The following is a 14832-nucleotide window of genomic DNA, read 5'->3' on the forward strand; positions in this document are numbered from 1 at the left end:
CAAATTATTGAACAACATGCACGGCCATACAGCGTGAACAAGATAAAATGTATCATGTTATGTTGTGTGATACTGCACAACATGATCGTTGAATATAACGGGCACGCAATTACACAATTTGAAAAAGAGTTGATAGCTAATACTGTCCTCCCAACCTGTACGTGGACTGAAAGGTGTTCAATGCAGCTTCGTAAATACGAGGAGTTGCACGATAAGAGGGCTCACCATCAACTGCGCAAGATTGAACATGTTTGGAACTCCCGGAACACGGCCATCAACGTTGATGCGTAGTTTTTTATTTCCTAATAATGTGATTTTTCACAATATATTTAATTATCGTTTGTTAGCTTAATGTTTATTTTTAAAATAAATGTAATGTGTTTTAATAATAAAATTGTTGTTTGTTTAATTTTGTGAAATGAAAAAATGAAATAATAAAATAATGAATGAATAGTGGAAGAATAGAGGTTATAAGGAGGGGGTGTTCTTGAGATGTCTAGCTAGAAGAGAGAAAAACTGATACATAGTGGTAGAAGTAGGGAAGAAACGAGTTCCTATAAGGAGGGCCTTAGTTAAATGGATCCAATAAAAATACTACTGTATATTCTATATATCCTACCACCCAAAAAAATATATATAGCGGTATATAGATCTGAAATGCATTTTTATTCAATCCATCCCACGGCCCTCCAAAAAGAAGCAGCTATAGGAAAGCAATCAAATTCACTACTTATTAGGAAATAGGAATAATCAACCTTTCGGTTCGTCGTAGTATATGGCGGATGAGCTTATATTTTTGATTCTGTAGCAACAAAAATATATCTTAGGCGTGGGATGACTGGATTATAGACCCATTTCTTAATACGTAATTTTTGTATTTTTATTTGAATCATTTTCAACCAGTAATGTTTAAGAAAATTATGTTGTTAAAGTAAATTAAATTTGTATATGTGCATGATGTTATAACTTATAAAGGGCTATTGTTTGCCAAACACCTTATAGGTCGGGTATAGATAAAAATATGTCGCTTTTTATTAAGTTGTCACATATAGAGTTGTGTCGCGAATGAAGTATATATATAGGGTTAAAGCCGTTAAATGAATTGATAACTACATATCAAAATATATGTAAATGTATATATTTTTTTCATGGTAGTGATTTCCTGAATAAGACGGCTAAACCGTTCTAACCACACGGTTTGATTTTGATGCATGTGTAATCTTAGAAGGAAGTGACAGTATATATTGGCATGTAATATAGCTAAATTATAAGCCTCCAAAAATTGTACAACAATAAAGAGTCAATCGAAGTGATAATAAGTCACATGGTATTTCAACCCGTTCCATTATTATTGATCACATACAATAGAAATTTGTGTCCCACTAAGAATATAACTCGAGGGAGTAGAGAAGTTGGTCGATCACTCCGACTTTTACAGAAGTCATGAATCATGATATAAATTTATCTCCTTTTTTTTTGCATTATGGTGAAAGTCATGGTGTATATAAATGATTCGATGTATCATGTATATATATATGTCATAAAGGAAACGAAAACACTTTTAAAAAGTCAAATATGTCGATAGGGTTCTTAACAGAAAATACGAGAAAAGGTTAATTTACTTTAAAATCCTACGTATATTTAATTTTGTTAACATTTGTCTTACTAGCTCGGCTATATATTTTGTTATCAAAAAACACAGTATATAATTTTGTTAACGACCTTCTAACAACCGTGTAAACGGAATACAAGAGTATTTATGTCCATGAATGACATCCACCGTATAGATTTAGGGGGATTTTTGGCCACATTGGTAGTTAAGGGTGAATACGACGATTTTTTCTATTTTTAATGACAGTGAATATCATGATTAGACACGGTTAAATTAAAAATTATTGGACACTTGCTTTGAAGTCAGTTAAACATCCAGCACACAACGGATCCATGTCAAATGAATGCAGACCGAAAGAATGAATAAACTTACATAGGTAATAAGTAAAATGGGAAGTGACGGTGGTACTGTTAGACATCCAATTTGGGTGAAATCCCTCATGCTAATTTTTTAAATCATAAAATATATGGCGGGCCAATTATTTATACATTATATATTAAATATTAAAAAATTAGTATGTAAGAGAGATTTCACCCAAGTTGAGTGCATCACAGCATCACCTTTAGTTTTCCCATAAGTAAACATTTTCAAAATTTAGAGCCAACTATCGAAATTTAGAGCCAACTAAAGGCATCTCAATTTTCATTTAGAAGTCATTTGCCAATTCATCAATCTGTCAACCTTATCGGTTGTTTATTAACTAAATCGATCAACCGGTAAACTAAAGTTAAATATATAGTAATTAGCCAATCCAAATTTAAAATATCTGACGTTGTCTTTCTAACCGTCAATTATTGCAAATGACTTGCAACCGGTCTTGCTATCTACATAATTACATGTGTCTAGGCTAAGCTAAGTTCTTTTGAGGAACAATAATTAAGGGACATTAAGTTCATATAATGTTTTTGAAAAAATTGGAATATAATAAAAAAATTAAAATTTAAAGGAATTAGAAACTGAATGGATTGGAATTTGACTGAATTATAATATGTATGTGCTTGATTAACCGGAATTAAATGGAATGGAATGAAATTCATAATAATAATAATAAAAATAATAATAATAATAATAATAATAATTAACAAATATATTTTTATAAAATCTAAACAGTAGTTTTTTTCTATAAAATAAAAAATAAAGGTGTATAAAAAATTATTAGTTTTTATAAAAGATTAAATTTTATATAATATAATAATTTTTTAATAATCTAACATTATTTTATAAAGTTAAATAACCTTTTATTAATTAAATTTTTTTATATAAAATAAATATAAACTTATATAAAATAGAAATAAAATTATTAAAATTATGACGAAATATGAAATAAACAGAAATTATTATTATTATATTAATTATAATAATAATAGTGATATTTATTAATTTATTATTATTACTATTATAAATAAATATATTTATATAAAATAAAGTTTATATTATTTATAATAATAAATAATTAATAATTAAAGTGATTATTATTATTATAAATAATACTTATATTATTATAATACTAAAATTTGTATAAATATATTTTATAAATGCGAAATAAAATTAATATAAAATAAATATAAACTGTTATAGAATAGAAATAACTCGAAATAATGATTATTATTATAAATATTACTTATTATTTTTTATTAATAATTATTATTTATATTCATATTTATAAATAATAGTAATAGTAATAGAAAAATACGATTTTTATGAAATAAAACACAATAATAATTTTTGATGAGTTAAATTTTGAATTCCATTGGAATTTAAAACTTTCCATCCAATTTATCATGTAATCTTGAATTCCTTCATATGATGAAATTCAATGGATTCCAATTACAATTTCTTACGAACCAAACAAGTTGTGGAATGGAATCTGAATTCCATTCTGTTAACCAAACAGGATATGAAATGTAATTCAGATTCCAATTCCAGTGAATTCTAACGAATTCTGTGAACCAGACACCCTGTAAGTCCCAACTATTACTAGATGAGTACTGAAGACACTTCTATATCGATGGTGAGTTTACTTTGCAACACGTTCACTGTATCTGGACGTGACCAGTTGCAGTGAACAGTGTACCAGGTTAATTGGAAGTTACTTTTTAAGGTGACAATACAAATAAGTAAATATGAAACAATAATGTAAAGTACAAGTAAAGTAAATTGGTGAGACAATATGTACTTTTTCAGGTGTATTTTATTTATAGATTATTAAATAAAATACAAGGTTGTTGCGGAACCAAGATAATAAAGTAAGACAAAAGGTTACTTTATTCAACCACTCTACATCTTTGCACTTTTATCCACATACAAGATTATTATTCGGGTAAAAGGATGTAGTGTAAAAGGTCCTCCTCGTAATCAGTGCAAAGCTTTGTAAGAGCATTTACACTGAAGGATCTCCAGTTGATTTATCTGATCAGAAAGTCAACTGGGCTTCGCTGCCATTGCCTTTCTCTTTCTTCCACTTGTTGTCTTTGACTTCAACTGGAATGTCTTCAGTTGTTATTCTTCAGATCTCAACTGGAGGAAGTCATCAGTTGCATAAACTGTACATTGCAACTGGACTTCAAATATTTTGGACAATTCTTCAATCTCTCCAGTTTTCAACCGATCAATCTCAGATGTAATGGGAGTGAGATCAACCTGGGGTGCTCCAGTCTTGGTGATCTCAGATATCACCTTTTCCAAAAATTGTTGTTCTCTAGCAACCAAGGTTTCTTCTATCCTTTGACCAACTGAAGAGGCCAACTGGTTACCAAGCTCTGTCACATCCAGACCAGGTTTTTCAATTAGCAACTTAACCTGTCTTTCAAGCTCCTTCAAATCAACCTCTGAAGATCTAACAATTGTGTTCATCAGGTTGGTAATTGAAGATGTGACTCCAGATTGAGTCAGTGCAAAAGCCTCCTTCAAAGATGTTGCCAGTAGATTGGAGAAATTGACCAACTCATTGAGCTTCTTGAACACCAAGTCTTCATTGTCAGTAAACTTGTTAATTCCCAAATCTACCACCTTTACATTTGTCAAGTTTTTCTTGTGGTATTTTGAGAGAGACTTGGTATTCTTTTCCAGTGTCTTTTGAATCTCCTCCACCCTCGTAAGAAGGTTTGAGAGATCGACTTGAAAAGACACAAAATGGCTATCTAGTGACTGAGGGGAAGGTGTCACTAGACCAGCTATAAAAGCTACAGGTACAACTGGAGGAGGTAATACAAGCGTTGGTTCTCCAGTTGCAGTAACATTAGTGGAGACAAGAGGAGTTGTTGAAGAAAGAAGTGGAAGAGATTCAAGTTGACGTACAGGCTGAGAATGCTCAGGTATGTACGTCGGCGACAGTGGTGTTAGAATGTGTCTATTTCTAGGCACATTCATAGAAGATAGTAGTTGTCTGGAGGCGAAATGTGGAATTTCTTGAAGTGTGGAAAAGCCATGAGGTGAAACTGAAACTTGTTGAACTAGGGGTTGATCAGAAAAGGAAGGGAGCTGATCATGTACAGATGCATCAGCCATTTCCTGATCAGATTCTGTCTCAGATGAATCCAAAGACTTAAGCTGAAACTCACCCTCATTTATGCCTAGATCCATAAATGTTAGGGGTGGCTGAACAGAGTGTTCAGGCTCCTGATGACCAGTTTGAGTTTCCTTAATGGTTTCATCAGTTCTAGGATCCGTTGCCGAAGCATCTTCTCCCTGGAAAGAGGTCACTTGTGCCTTAACCACAACTGCTCGATCCTCAGCTGTAGTATCATGGGCCGTAGAGTCTGAACCTCGATCTCCAGCTGTGACTGGCCAGAGACTTCGTCAGTTCGTGCAAGAAGAGTGTCAGAAGTTTGGTTCTCCAAGTTGAGTGCTGGCACGGACTCTATTCTGGGTTGGGCTGACCCAGTATCATCTTCATCACCCTCACCTAGAGAAGTTTCGAGGGTGGTTGCAAGTAGGTTTTCCCTTTGACTTTCTCCAGGTGCTTGTTGGGAAGCACCTGAAGGGCTGGCTGGTGTACTACCATCAGTGGCAAGTGTTGTTGCTTTCCTACTTCGTTTGTTTCTTTTTGCCTTTGGAACAGTTCAGACACCTGTTGGGAGGTCTCCGTGGTACACAACTAAGGAAACCGACACACTGGAGCTGGTGGATTTAGAACCTTGCCCGGGTTCAGCAATCGTCACTATACCAGTAGACGAACTGGTGGGTCCCTCATTATTTTGAGGCCCGCCCAGTTGCCTTTCTGACTCACCTGGTGGTGGTGCATCAGTTTTAGCGAATGCCAGCAACATTCTTGGTGGAATCTGGACCTCAATAGCAAGAGATTCAATGTTGTCGAAATTCCTAAGCAATTCTAGCACATAGTAAAGTGATAGAGTATTATTATGTGCTTCTCTAGCCAGAATTAGCTTGAAATAGAGGGATAGAAATCGAGAAAATGGGATATATGGACCCCTGTTGCCTTTCAACTTAAACACAAGGCTTCTAAACATAATATTTGCAAAATCCACCCTCAGCCCATTCCACAGGCAGTAAGCCATCTCTACCTGGAAAGAGTTAATCTGGTCCAATCCACCAGAACTTCCACCCAAACTCTCGACCAGATGAATAAATAAATACCTCCCGGATGGTGTGAGGCTTTTCATGGTCAGTGGACCTTTGGTCCTTAATACCCCCTTTTCAAGTACTTCAGTGTTACCCATGTCAAGAAGTACCTGACGGAAATTGATATTGGGGGATATCACAACTAGAGTCTCACCCTGTCTCCAGTAGTTGAGGTGAAGAGCGTCCCTCAATGTTTCAGTTGTAATGGTACACTGGACTGAACCATCCTTTAGAGTGAAGGAGATGGATGAACAGTCCTCAGAAAGGGTTGCTGTGTACCAAAACTCACACAAATAATCGTGGTACATTTTGTGTGGATTAAGGGAAAAGGACTCGCCTAAAGGAGAGTCCCGAAGAAATTGTTGGATTCGTCCAATAAGGGTATCGGCGGCCTGAATCCCTTTCAAACTTGCCATGAGGTTGTTTGAATTCAATTTAATTGATTTTGGATTTAATGATGCACCCACGACATGTTTAACATTTTCCGGTGGTTCGTACTCAACGGTGAGAAAATTTAAATCACGAGTACAAGAAGTGGATGCTTTAGGAGCCATTTAGAAAGATTGCAAATTGAAATTGAGTGTTTTGGAATTAGGGTTTTCGATTTATTGAGAAGAGAGGGAAAGGAAGCAATTTTGGATGATTGAAGAGTAAATGAAGGGAATTTTTGTGCGAAGTAAATGAGAAATGATTTAGGTGGGGGGTATATATAGGAAATAAAATATTCTGAATATATACGAAAATATATTTTAATCCCCAAATTTTCGAAATCGTTTACTTTGATATTTAGAAATTTTGAAATTCAAAAGTATTTAATACCATCTTGTCACGCATTTAATGCTACAATGGCTGGTATTCCCACGCGCCAACTACCAGCAACAATCCCCATAAAAAGTGCATCTTTTTATCAAAATGGTTTTGACACGTCATATGACGGTTGGGAGTGGGATAGACACTCGAATACCATCACGTGTCACAAATATTGACCAAGTATCCTTACCGTTATGAAAATCTGGTTGACCACCAGTTTGAGATAAGACTAAACGTGTACACTGGAGATTATCTAGTGTCAGTTTCAACTGGAGAGGTTCTACAGTTGCAATTTTCAAAACAAAATTAAATTTTAGTCAGTTTCAACTGGAGATCTCTCTAGTTGCATTTTGAGCACAAATGAATTTTAGTCATAAAAACATTTTGAGTCTTTTCCCCCTAGAATGATGATCCAAATATCAGTTAGTGCCAAGATAGTATCATAAAGGCGTTCGATAGCCTAGCGAGCAGGGATCATCTGGACCTCCTTAACTGGAGAACTTCATCAGTGTCACTGACGCGTTCATAACAAAGTCTCCAGTTTCAAGGATTTAGCATTCCCAATTCGCTGATGAGATGTTTAAAAGTCTTTTCATCAAGAGGTTTTGTAAAAACATCAGCTAACTGTTTGTCAGTGGGGATGAAATGAATTTCAATATCTCCTTTCATAACATGATCTCGAATAAAATGATACCTGGTGTCAATATGCTTTGTCTTTGAGTGCATCACCGGGTTGTGAGATATAGCAATTGCACTAGTGTTGTCACAAAAGATTGGAGTTCTTGTATATTTCATACCATAGTCGAGCAACTGGTTTTTGATCCAAAGAATCTGGGCACAACAACTGGCCGCAGAAATGTACTCTGCCTCAGCAGTTGACATTGAGACTGACGTCTGCTTCTTGCTAGTCCAACTCACCAGTTTTCCCCCTAGGAAGTGACAACCACCAGTTGTAGATTTTCTATCTATCTTACAACCTACATGATTTGAATCTGAATAACCCATTAGATCTAACCCTCAGCCTTTGGAATACCAAAGACCAAGGCTAGGGCACCCTTTCAGGTACCTAAAAATGCGCTCGACAGCGTGAAAATGTGATTCTTTTGGGTTAGCCTAAAATCTGGCACATAAACATGTTGCAAACATTATATCTGGTCGACTTGCAGTTAGGTACATCAGTGAACCAACCATTCCACGATATTCTTTTTGGTCCACAGGTTTTCCATTTGGGTAAGAATCCAAATTTAAAGGTGCCGTAATGAGTGTGTTTTTCGATGGGTTTGAATCAAATTTGTATTTTCTTAACAAATCTCTGACATATTTTTCTTGGTTAATAAAAATACCATCCATGGTTTGTTTAATTTGTAAACCTAAGAAAAATGTTAATTCACCCATTAAACTCATTTCATACTCAGTTGACATGATTTTTGAGAACTTTTCACACATTGCATCATTAGTTGACCCAAATATAAAGTCATCAACATAAATTTGTACCAGCAAGATATTACCTTTTTCTTTCAAGATAAACAAGGTATTATCTATTGCACCTCTTTTAAAACCATTGTTGAGAAGATGTTTAGTTAAAGTATCATACCAGGCTCTTGGGGCTTGATGAAGACCATACAAAGCCTTGTTCAGTCTGTATACCCAGTGAGGATGCTTCTTATTGATGTAGCCTGGAGTCTGCTTAACATACACTTCTTCTTCCAAGGTTCCATTTAGGAACGCACTTTTGACATCCATTTGAAAGACTCTAAATTGTAAATGAATAGCATATGCCAAAAATATTCTAATGGCTTCAAGTCTTGCAACTGAAGCAAAAGTTTCATTAAAATTGACACCCTTTGCTTGACAATAACCCTTTGGCAACCAATCTAGCTTTGTTCCTAACAACGTTGCCATCTTCATCCATCTTATTTTGGTAGACCCACCTTGTACCAATGGGTTCTTTCTTTAACCCTAGAGGACAAGAAACAAGTTCCCAAACATTTTTCCTTTCGAACTGGTTGAGCTGTTCTTGCATAGCCTCAACCCAGCTTGGATCTGCCATAGCCTCGTCAATCTTCTTCGGTTCAATCAGTGATAAGAAGGTGACGTTCAAGCATTGTTCACTTGTGGCTCTTCTAGTCTGAACCCCACTATCTGGATCTCCAATAATTTGTTCAATTGGATGAGCTGTTGTCCATTTAGTGTATTGACTAGGTTGATATAGCATAACATCAGTGCAAGTCACCTGGCGATCCTCAACAGTTGTAGCAACTGGAGAAAGATCAGCCCAAACTACGTCAACTTCATCATCAATTATTGACATCATGATTTTCTTCAAATAAAGGCATGTCTTGAAGAACTGGAGAGGTTTGAACTGGTTCTGATGTTGTTGTGGCACGTACATTTGATCTAATCACCAATTTATGTGGTAAATTGAAACTGATGGAGGGATAAAATGCAGTGTCACGGGAGCTTTTTCTTCTGTGCAACTGGTTCCAAGTCTTGGTGACTGGAAACATCTTTTGGTGTAGAAACTGATTGATGAACTTGATCAGATACACCAAAATCAACTAGGACAACTGGAGATAAATCAAGGCTTGGTCTTTTATTGATTGCTTCATTTGATTCATCGAATGTGACATGAATCGTCTCATGTACCTTTTGGAGTCTATAGTTATAAACTCTATAAGCCTTTCTTATATATGAATATCCCACAAAAACACCCTCGTCAGCCTTTGCATCAAACTTTCCCAACTGACTGGAATCGTTTAGAATATAAACAGGACAACCAAATGCATGGAAATAACCAATATTTGGTCCATGATTCCTGAGGACTTCATATGCAGTCTTCTTATGTCTCTTGACATAAACTGACCGATTTTGGGTATGACAAGCAGTTGACACTGCTTCAGCCCAAAAATTGGTGGGAAGACCTGATTTTGGGTATGGCAAGCAGTTGTTCGACTGACTAGATCTGCATTCCTTCATAAAGTGATCATTTTTACCACACTTATAGCAGGTAAGATTGGTTTTATCCAGAGAGTTGGAGCTGGTAGCATTATTGGACCCATTAAATCTATTAGATTTATGCTTAAACCTGTTAAAGGTTTTAGCAATCATGGCGACCAGATCATCATCGTCATTTTCATCACAACCATCACTGAGATCAGTGGTCAGGCCAGAGTTCAAGAAGTTGTTTAACATCTCCTTCATAGAATGTGGCTGGACATTCTCAGCAGGCATTAAAGCAGCACAAGGTTGCCCAGTGAAGCTGGCGACCTTGGAACTCTGAGCATGGTTTAAAGCATCTTGCTCAGCCAGTAATCTTGCAACATTATTATCTTCAGTGAATCTAAAGGCTCCATAGAGAGAAGCAAGAGTATGGCTGTGTCTTACCTTATCTTAGGACAAGAACCAAGTGTGCCCATTTGGTTGGTAAAATATCACAAAACTTTTCAAGAAGAATATCCTTATCCTTCTCAACTCCCAAGCCTCACAGTTGATTAATGAGGCTAGTAAATCTGGTGTAAGTACCAGTTAAACTTTCATTGGAAAGAGCAAAGAAGGATTCATACTTCTTGTTTAAAGCAACCTTCCTGGTGGCAATGGTGTCATTTCCTCCTTCAAACTGGATAACTAATTCATCCCACATTAACTTGGCACTGTGGAACAACACAAGTGTTGGAATTAGTTCCTCAGGGACAACAGCGAGGATCATGTTTTTCAGTCTGGTATTAAGGTCAACCAGTCTGCGATCTTCATCAGACCAATGTTCTTCTGCTTTCTCCCTGGTACCTCTTCTCCCAGTTAGGTCTAGAAGAGGACTTACCCCATTGGACATGGGTATATATGGTCCATCCTTGAGGATTTTCAACATATACCTCTCTATCCCACCAAAATGCAAGAGCATTCTGGCTTTCCATGTACCAAAAGTCTCACTGCTCCCATTGAACTTGGGAACAGGAGTGTTAGAATAATGTACATGGATGTGGCTGGCTCCAGGTGTAGGAGGAGGAGGAGGGGGGGGGGTTGGTATTTAAATGAGTAATAGGTACAGTGTTATTGGGATTAGTTTCATTTTGAGGACCAGAACCATTCTCACCTTCAGTAGACATCTAAGCAGACCAAGGTTATAGAATTGATACAATTCAACCTGCCTCATCTGATACCAGTTGTAAGTCCCAACTATTACTAGATGAGTACTGAATACACCTCTATGTCGATGGTGAGTTTACTTTGCAACACGTTCACTGTATCTGGACGTGACCAGTTGCAGTGAACAGTGTACCAGGTTAACTGGAAGTTACTTATTAAGGTGACAATACAAATAAGTAAATATGAAACAATAATGTAAAGTACAAGTAAAGTAAATTGGTGAGATAATATGTAATTTTTCAGGTGTATTTTATTTATAGATTATTAAATAAAATACAAAGTTGTTGCGGAACCAAGATAATACACGACTGTAAATATCCTAACAACCTATGAAATACAATTGATCTATACTTGGAAATTCTCTTATACAATCGAAACACTTGGAGTTGTGAAATGTTTCTTTTAGCGATTGAGAGAATATTGCACAAGTTCACCAACGATATTGCAAGTATATGTGTTTTTGCAAAGTTGTGAAAATGCTTGTGCAAGGACCTCTATTTATAGACGAAGGTTGAGCATTGGGATCTCAACTTCGATGTACAAATATGGTTGACAGCACACAAAAGTATTAGTAAATAATTCTTTGTGTGTGTGCTAAATAAAGTAAGACAAAAGGTTACTTTATTCAACCACTCTACATCTTTGCACTTTTATCCATAGACAATATTATTATCCGGGTAAAAGGATGTAGTGTAAAAGGTCCTCCTCGTAATCAGTTTAAAGCTTTGTAAGAGCATTTACACTGAAGGATCTCCAGTTGATTTATCTGATCAGAAAGTCAACTGGGTTTCGCTGCCATTGTCTTTTGCTTTCTTCCACTTGTTGTCTTCGACTTCAACTGAAATGTCTTCAGTTGTTATTCTTCATATCTCAACTGGAGGAAGTCATCAGTTGCATAAACTGTACATTGCAACTGGACTTCAAATATTTTGGACAATTTTTCAATCTCTCCAGATGTAACTGGAGAGCTCCAGTTTTCAGCAAAACTGGACCTAACACACCCCCTTAGGTTGTGTTTGTTAGGGTTTTAATAAAAAAAGTTGTCTTAATTAAAAATATTTAATTCATCAAGTTAATTAAAAGTTTTTGTTTTTTTGATTTAATAAAAAAAACAAATGTATTAACTTAATACATATAAATATTTTTATTTATTCAGTTACTTAATTAACTTTATTGGTTCAGTTATTTAATAGTTAAAGAAAACTAAATAGCACACAAAATCGTCTCCCTTTATGCATTGTCCCCACAGGGTACTATTCAATATTCATATTGCACAAAGAACGCGCGCTTATCCATCTAAAAATTGGTCCCCATAGTTTTAAGTGTTTAACGCATAAAAACGGCACAACTCATAGAAAATGTATGATTAGTTGATTACAAATGAGTTCAGCCAAAGGAAGAAAGAAAGCGGGGATGGACACACGCACCATTTCTTGCGCCCCTTTTTAGTTTTTAGAATGTACTACGGTTTTTGCAAAGGTATAATTATTTTAAAGAAATTATCACAAATCGTCCCTGTGGTTTGCTCGATTCGCATTTCCGTCCCTGTATTTTTTTTTCACCAAGTGTCCCTGTACTTTTCTATTTCATTGTCAACTGTCCCTCCTACAAACGTCCGTTCCTTTTTAGCCGTTAACTCCCTCACGTGCTTGCCACGTGAGGGTAAAATTGTCCAGCTTTAATGAACACAAACCACAGGGACTATTTCTCCTTCCCCCATAAATTACATTTACCTTCCCATCTTCATAATTCTCAAAAACTTATCTTTCTTTCTTTCTTCTCTTCTTCCTTTCTCATACACTTATTAAGAGAAAACAAACACAAATCATGATCTAAACCCCTAGCCGGAAATTTGGTCAGTTTCTTCGATCCAAAAACCCTTTTTCCAATTTCGAATTGTTGATGAGTATGTAGTTTATAGATTTATACCTCCTTTATTTGATTGAAAAAGAGGTATAAATACTATACTTATTAATCACTAATTAACTAGAAATTGATTTATTAATCACCAACCACTAATCAGCAACCTTGACGCCCTCCTCATCTTCCGGCCACTAAAAACGAAGGCAAACCAAGAATCTTCTTCATCATCTTTATTTTTTAATCTTAGATCTTGGTTTCCATTGAAAAGTTCACACAAGTATTTCCTTGTTTTTTGTTTGATAACTCTACATATATAATTATGAACTAAATATTATATATATAAGTTTGTCATGAAATGATGGGTTTAGATATTGCGAGCCAGATAACCTGAATCTTTGTGTGTGTGTTTTGTTTTTACAATACGAATTTGTAAGGTTTGGGAATTATAATATGGATAGATTTGTTATACTGTTATGTAGTATGTATTTATAAATCTTTGAGTGGTTTTGGAAATGATAATATGGATAAATAGATAGATACATGTGTGTATAGATCTGCACAATAGGGATGAAGGTGAGATGAGGAAGATAAAAGTGTATATAAATGGACGATTATACCCTCACGTGATATGCACGTGAGGGGTTTAACGGAACAAAAGTGACGGCTGTTAGTGACAGGGACGGCTGGCAATGAAATGGAAAAGTACAGGGACGCTTAGTGATAAAAAAAAGTACAGGGACAAAAATGCGAATCGAGCAAAACACATGGACGATTTATGACAATTTCTCTTATTTTTAAAAAGTACCTTCGTGAGGAAAAAATGTAACAAAACATTAGAGAAATTAATTCCAAATTTCAGCCCCACAACATGTGTGCAAATCCACAAACATCAATGACAAAAATTGTATATAAATATTTTTCTTACATCTTACGAACATACAATTAAAATTGCATAAGAATTTTTTAAAGTTGGAGATCAACTTTTAGATAAAATTGGTTAAACACAAATTGGACAATGTTTAATTTTTTAATTAAAATCAAATGTCAAGTTTTAAAAATTAAGTTTAAGTCTTGAATTTTGATTTTAATTCAAGGGTTAAGATCATTTTAACTTTATCTATAAAGTTAATCTAACTTTAAATGACCATTATGCATTAATTTTACAAAATTTTGTTAAAACTATACGGAAAAAAAAGCCAACGATCAATTTAGAGTAAATTAAACAGATAGAAGTGACTAAAAAAATCTCAAAGGAAGATATATAATGAAGCAATAAAGCTACTAAAATAAAGTTTTTTAGATGGCGGAGTTAACTAACATTGGTGAGACGGATGTTTTCTTAGATCCAATAGTCGAGCTAAAGATTGTAACAAAATAAAAGAAAAATATTATGTTTATAAACTTTAATAATTATGGACCCAACACAAAAATATAACTATTTAAGTCTTTTTCACCGCTCGATAGATAATTTGATAAGTCAATGATTTTTTTCCCTGTTTCAGAATACGGTTAACCAATATGTGAAAGGAACATTTCTTTAATCTCTTCCAGAAATAGGAGCTCAAAACCTTACAATCGGGAAAGCTTCTATCTCTTATAGAGAATATATATAGGGTAAAGAGAACTACAAAAAGTCTACAACCTAGCAACGATCGATGACAGAATGGTACGAACAAATAAAAGTCATTGGATTTGGTAGTTCTTTAAGGTGAAAAGACATGTCGTATTCCAACGAAATGCTATTGATACTCACGGTCACTTAAAAGGAGAAGTCGGATCTAACCTTTTGTCCCATACTGAAAAGGGACAATTAACAAATGGTT

The sequence above is a fragment of the Erigeron canadensis genome, chromosome 3, assembly GCF_010389155.1.
Source record: "Erigeron canadensis isolate Cc75 chromosome 3, C_canadensis_v1, whole genome shotgun sequence".
Classification (NCBI taxonomy): Eukaryota; Viridiplantae; Streptophyta; class Magnoliopsida; order Asterales; family Asteraceae; genus Erigeron; species Erigeron canadensis.